This window comes from Prosopis cineraria, unplaced genomic scaffold (assembly GCF_029017545.1).
Source record: "Prosopis cineraria cultivar Desert tree isolate PC_DT_omini unplaced genomic scaffold, ASM2901754v1 PC1976, whole genome shotgun sequence".
Lineage (NCBI taxonomy): Eukaryota > Viridiplantae > Streptophyta > Magnoliopsida > Fabales > Fabaceae > Prosopis > Prosopis cineraria.
In genome coordinates, this window is record NW_026557301.1 from 17538 (window position 1) to 25180 (window position 7643).

Consider the following 7643-nt stretch of genomic DNA (forward strand, 5'->3'; position numbering starts at 1 on the left):
AAAGAGAGTGTACTTCAAACATGATTACATTAATAAAAGAATACCTTAAAAAATAAAAAAATTATTATTTATATATTAAATATGTATAATAAAAAAATTTGAAATAGAGAATAAATTTTATTTTTATCTTTCAAATATTAAAATATTCCTGTACATGGTCACAGGACCAATAGAATGAATAGTAACAATAGTGCTAATCATTTTTAAAAGAAATATATAATTTTTAGCTTTTTATGTTTAACTTTTTTTTTCATTTTGCTTACAACATTCAAGAGTACCTCACAAATATCACAACATGCATTTTTTAAAAATATTTTTTTATTACTCTCTCTATTTTTGAGGGGTTGGATATCTAAAAATATAAAAATTTTTAATTTTTTAAAATGTAATCATTATCTTTTTTTAAGTTATTCTTATTGAATAACTCACTCTATGTTTATTTTAGAGGACATTCCTATTAAATAGAAATAAATATGAAAAGATGGAGTTAGTTTAAAATAAATAACTATAAAAACAAGTAACTAATTTATCAAAAGATGAGATTTGATTAAAAATATTTTATATTTTTTAATGAAGGAAGTATATTTTAATAATATCATATTGGGATATTTTAATTTGTGTAATTAAATATGTGTAGGGTTAATGACAAATTGTTAAATAGTAATGATAACAAGTTGTTGATACTTTTGTGTAAAATTTTTCCCTAACAATTTAGCCCTTTCTGAAAGAAAAAATATATACACGCATGTATACAAACATGTTAATACCGTGTTTAAATTTAGGACTTTTTTTAAGAGAGGAGGATGATATACTACTGGAACAATTAGTTTGACATCATGTTATTACTTACTAGGAGTATCATGTTAGTATTTTGAAATTCTTAATTTAGAAAAATTTGGCAGAAGTTAAAATGTGTCAGAGTGTTAATTTCGTTGTCAAAATACTCATTTTATTAATAATATCATCAAGAATTAATTAGTGGTTTAGCAATTGATGAGTGGTGCCTGACTCATTTATTATGAGAATAAAATACATTTAATAAAAATATTTATTTTTTTTAAATAAAATAAAAAACTCATATGAAATTATCTTAGAATAAAATAGAACGATAATATATTCCCTTCATTAAAAAATATAAAGTATTTTTGAAAGGTTGGATGTTTTAAAATATTAATATTTTTAACTTTTAAAATATAATCATTATTTTTAAAAAAATAACTTTATTAAATAATTACTTTATAATTATTTTAGGATTAAATACTCTATTAAATAAAAATAAAAATGAGAAAATAGAATTATTTAAAAATATATAATATTTTATTAAGAAGTGAGATTTAATTAAAAATATTTATATTATTTTTTGAATGAAAAGTATCACTCATTTAATTAAATTTCTAAAAAGTGTGATAGATGCCTATTCATCGCACGAGGCTAAATCAAATTTATTTAATTTAAGATGAAATATAGTAGGTTAGAGTGTTATGGTGGCATAGTCTCAACTCTCACAGCATCCTCCTGTAAAAGCTAGCTAGAGAGAGACGCTTTGACCCTCCTTATTCCAGGGGATTAAGTTCTACAATAAGAAGTGCTTGTTGGATAAGCTTACATAATTAATTATGTCAATTCAAACCCTGCTTTGAAAAAAAAAAAACACTCTCCTTTCTTCAAAAATTGATTTTGGTCCTGAAATTTTGTTTGGACGCGTGCTGACCTACTTTCAATTTTCAATTTTGGCTGTTCAGCCTTTATTATTTTGTCAAAATTGTGAAATTATCAAATATACCTGCAGAGGTTTGGCAAAACATCAATTATAGAAAATAATATTAAAACATAATTACATTATAATATAATTAATTATAATTAAAATAAATTATATTAATCAATTTTTAATAATCATTTACTTCAATGAAAGTCAAACACACCCTGATTTTGTAATGAAGAGCTTTTATTGGACACAAGGCCTTTCTATAAAACAAATAATAGGATTTGAGACAAATAATTGGATATTTATTTATACACAAGCAAGGTTGTTTAAATTTATGAGTTTAAGTAGATTCATGATAGAAATAAACTTGTATCGCAAACTCATATTTTAAATTCATAAGAGTTTATCTTTATTAACAAATAACTATAAAAATATGATTGTAATTTAATTTAAATATATTAAAATGCAAATCATTAAAATTAAACTCATATATATTGATAAATTATCGTACACGAGACATAAAAATTTTAAAATAAAGGAATTTATTTTGATATTTTTGTTTTTTTCTTTTTTTATTATTAATTATTTTTGTATTTTAAGTTTTTTTTTGGACCAAGTCTTATAAATTTTATGAAATTAAATCCTTTACAGTATATACTTATTTGTTCAACTAAAAAATTTGACGAGCTTAATGATTTTAATCAAGTTTGCATTTAGTTTGAGTTTGTGAATTAATTGAGATGATTTTGTAAGTTAGAAATGTAAAAATAATAAACTTATAAGTTTAACTAATTTGTATTTAGTTTAAAGTTTATGAGTGAGTTAACATGATTTTATAAGTTGAAAATATAAAAATATTAAATTATAAGGTCAACTCGATATTGACAATATAGCACAACACTAATTGAGAACAAAAAGGGAATGTCAATGCCCAAATTTAATAAAAGGAAATGTGATCATGAAATTTTTTAAAATTAAATTTGATAAGGATTTAACCCATAACTTGATTCATCTAAAAAATTTTGTTTAAAAAAAATCCATTAATTATTATATTTTTTTAAAAGTCCATTTTTTCTTTATTTTTTCTTTTATTCTCCTGATTGACAATGCTGCATCTATCCATCTCTCGAGTGGCAACGCTATCGTCTAAAAAATTTAAATGATGCGTGAATATATTAGAACTTGTACAGTTTTCTTTTCCTTTGAATATTCTTTTTGTTTGCCACCCTCGATACCATGAATTTTTTCGGATTTTTTATCCGATTCCATTTGGAAAGACTTTATGGATATGGCTGCTTCAAAGTCCAAACGCTTTTGATGATGTACTGATTGTATTATATAAAAGTGATTAGGCTAAACTTACTATGCCGTTCAAGCGTCTATTTTCATCCTCAACTTCATTCCGTTTAATATATCTCCCTCCCTTGCAGCGCGGAAAAAAAATAATAACGAGACAAACTGTCCTTGACCGGAATATATCTGATTTAATTTGAACAAAAAATTGAATGAGAAGTTTAAGATTAAAATTAGACAGCAGAGAAAATAGGGGAGAAGAAATGACAACACACAACTACAGCAATAATAATAAAATTGATAGCAATAGAATAAGAAAAAAAGACAACAAAATCCTTTTGAATTATATAAATAAAAATTTAATCTCTCGAAATGTTATAATATTAACGAAGTCTCTAAAGACTTTTTTGTCAATAACTTTTTTTAAAAAACATTTTTATCCTTATTAAAAATAACAAGAACCAATCACAATTTTTATTTAAAGAATTATAACTTTTGTTCTGTAAATCACAAAAAATGAATAAGAAATCATAACTTATTAAGTGTAATTTTTGTTATTGAAAAAAAACTCTAATCACAACTTTTTTAAGGATTAACAACTTTTATTCTGTAAATCGCAAGACTTAAATAAAAAATTATAAATTATAAAGTGTAAATTTTATTATTAAAAAATAAGTTTTAAAATAACAAACTACTATCACAACTTTTTTAACAAAAGCACAACTTTTTTCAAAAAATCGTAATAATTAAATAAAAAATTATAATTTATTGATAAGGGTAAAATATATATTTTTTAAAAAAAATTATTACAAAAAGGTTTTTATAAACTTCATTAATATTATAACATTTTAAGGGATTATTAAATTATTATTATATAATTTAAAAGAATTTTATTTATTTTACATAAAAATAAAGAACAATAACTCTAAATACAAGCACATAATATTCACGCAGTTTGTTCTGAGTAAATAATTGAGAGATGTAATGCTATTAACGACTCATACATAACAGGGCTTGTATGAGATTAATATTATGACAAGAAATATTATTACAAAGAAATATTTTAAGGTCTCACTTTATATAATTAACTACTTTTAGGTAAATGTATTGTCATTCTTTCAAGTTTAGTTGTTAATGACCTGAAATAAATTAACTATGTTGAATGAGATTTGTATGTAATTTTCCTATTATTTATAGGCTACTAAAAATCATTCCTCACATTTTGCTCCACATATAGGTTTATAGGTATATATATAGACATTAACAATTGATATAAAAATTTACTTTTATTTGTAATTATATTTTTAATATTCTCCCTTACTGTCTTAGAGGCTATTTTCATTTGAGCCTTTACTGTACGATTTAATTTAATCTCTTAATTTGAAAATCGCCGCAAAATATTTTCAATTTGACGGCACGAAAAGAAGAAAATATATTGAAGTGATTTTTTTTTAGTTAAGGTCATTTTAAAATGAAATAAACTTAATAAATTTGATCAAAAAATGAAAATAAAATTTCTATTGAAATTTGAGAGAGCCAAAGTCTATTTGATTTTTTTTTTTTGGGCAAACAAGGATACGATAGCAAAGATTCACATGAGATTGGTTAAACTTAAATAGAAACTTGTCCAAAAAAAAAACCCTTAAATAGAAACAAATTTGGGAGGGTGACGTGGCATTTCATGTGGGCAACATTTGAAGCTGACATGAGCTAGAAAGTGCTTCTCAAGTAGTTGTGGGAGCGGGAGCGAGAAAGGAGTGGAATCAAGCTTTCCATAGAGCCAAGGCAACCGTTTCTTTCGCTGCTTCAGTTACTAGCTTGAGACTCGCTACCTCTCCTCCGGTACGTTCGCTATGAAACTACTCCACTCTTCTGCCCTCATTTCTCACTCCCCACCTACTTCATCTTCCTCCTCCTCCTCCACCCCCATTTCCCATTTCCTCTCTCTCCTCATCTTTCTCTTTCCCTTAAATTAACTTCCAACCTTTCTCCCATTCAACGACCTCCAACACATGGCGTTCTTGAAGCTGGGATCCAAGTCCGAATCTTTCCGCCTAGAAGGCCAATCTTGGTGAGTCTTTCCTTATTTGGTGCTGTCATGCTGTTCTTTGATCAATATACATTCTGTAATTCTTCAGCCTCTTTTTTTTTTTTTTTTTTTTCTAAACTCACCAGGCATTTTAGTTGTTGATCAAAATGCATAAGGTTCTTAAGTATCGTCCCCAAATTCTCTCTAGTCATATCATACATTACTGACTTCGTGATCAAAACGCAGAAATTTTCTCCTGAGTGTTTTTAAAATGCTTGTCAATTTGATCCCTAATTTCTTGCCCTGCAAAGAGAAAAATGGAAGTGGTGCATGCCATGCCATCTCCTGAGCAGCCTGAGAGGGAAATGCCAGTTGCTGATTGTTTCCTGGCATACATTATAATACATTAATACTACCCATAGCAGAACACAGGAAATACCCGAATGGTTTTTTCGTTCGTTTTTTTTTTTTATAACATGGTCGATCACATTAAGTGACAATGATTTTATACTAAACGTGCAAAGCAAGAATTTATAAACCTGTTATGGACATAACAACTTGTAAAATCATTACGAGGTTTCACATGGATAAACTTTTCTCATGAAGTGTTGTTCGTTATAATCAGGGAGAGATATCAGATCCAATGCCCTAGTGTGTTTACTGGCACTTTCTGTAACTCATTTTACAACTATAGACTTTGTTGTAGAGTAGTGGGCAGTCACCTAACAACTCATCTTCATAGGTCTATAGCATACTGAACTTGTTGGATTCTTTATTGCTTTCATGAGTGGATACTGTTATCTGGGAAATGCCTTTACAATGTCATTTTGTGCTCGACATATCCGTCTTTATTTTATTTTACATTTACATGCAGGATCTGCACATCAGGACTTCCAAGTGATGTTATCATTGAAGTAGGCGAGATGTCCTTTTATCTCCACAAGGTGCATATTTTAATTGAACTTTGATTATTGAAAAGGATTCTTCTATGCGTGCACTTCTTCATTGATTTTTCTATTTAAATTTTTTGGCTCTCAGTCAACTGGACGCAACTACACTTTCATGCTGGAACTTAGATTCTTTCCCATTTGTGATCTTTATGCAGTTCCCATTGCTTTCTAGAAGTGGGCTACTAAAAAAACTCATTGCCGAGTTCCCAAATGAGGATGGATCAACTTGCCTTTTGCAACTTCATGATGTGCCTGGTGGAGCTAAAACATTCGAGCTTGTAACCAAGTTTGCTATGGTGTTAAAATAGAAATCACAGCATTAAATGTAGCCAGCCTCAGATGTGCAGCAGAATACTCTCCACATGACTGAAAATTATGGTGAAGGGAATCTTATATCACAGACAGAGGCTTTACTTGATGAAGTTTTCAGTAATTGGCCAGACTCCATAAAAGCTCTTGAAACATGTGAAGAAGTCCAGTCATATGCAGAAGATCTCCATATGTTTCAAGATGCATTGATTCCTTGGCTATGAAGGCTTGTTCAGATCCAAGCTTATTCAATTGGCCCATGGCAGCACGTAATAGCACACAGAGTCCGGAAGCAGCTATGTTGTGGAATGGTATTTCTTCTGAGATTAAACCCCCGTCTTTAGGTGAAAATTGGTGGTATGAGATGTGTCCTTCTTAGCCTACCTCTATATAAAAGACTAATTTTAGCCATTGAATCAAAAGGTATGAAACCTGAGAGTATTGCTGGATCTCTGGTATATTATGTTAGGAGGTTTCTTCCCCTGATGAACAGGCAATCAAGCTTCAACGATGCAAATCATCTCAACCCAGGGACAACCATTTCTACCACTTCCGAAGCAGATCAAAGGGCTCTACTGGAAGAAATTGTGAGCCTCCTTCCTAATAAGCGGGGGGTCACATCCTCCAAGAATCTGCTTAGGGCTTCGCACAGCCATGATATTACATGCAAGTTCATCATGCAGAGAACATTTGGAGAAAAGGGTAGGAGCTCAACTAGATCAGGCTATGCTTGTGGATCTTCTCATTCCAAATATGGGATACTCAGTTGAGACTCTCTATGATGTAGACTGCATTCAGAGGGTCTTGATCATTTTTTGTCAATATACCAGCCTGCATCTGTATCGGCTTCTCCTTGCATAATTGAAGAGGGCCATTGATTGGTGAGACTGATACATTGACAACGATGACAATGGTGGCAAATTTGGTGGACGGATATCTTGCTGAGGTGGCCCCAGATGTTAATTTGAAGTTGCCCAAGTTTCAGGCACTTGCTGCTGCAATTCCAGATTATGCCAGGCCACTTGGGATGGTTTATATCATGCAATTGACGTATACCTTAAGGTAAGGCCATGTTGGATTGTATAGTTACTACTAGAACTGTGTTTCTGTTCATCTTCCTTGTTTCCGATTGACTGGACGATTTGGCATTATAATAAAAAATTTTCAAAATGTCCAACGCCGTAGCTAATTACAATTGTGAAGATCTTGATCCCTCTGGGTTAGTATTATTGTTGCTTGCAAGAACTTTGGAACTGGAAAAATAAGGGTGAGGAGATTGCCTAAACAGACATCAAGTGATAGAGAAAAATGAACAAGGAAAGAATGATGCAAAGTTTCATTTTTCTTTCTTTTTATT

General features: G+C 29.4%; 1 pseudogene; it reads left to right on the plus strand.

The window, feature by feature from the left end:
- Positions 1-4831: 4831 nt before the first annotated feature.
- On the plus strand, positions 4832-7348 carry LOC129301237 (BTB/POZ domain-containing protein At5g03250-like; annotated as a pseudogene).
- Positions 7349-7643: the final 295 nt, after the last annotated feature.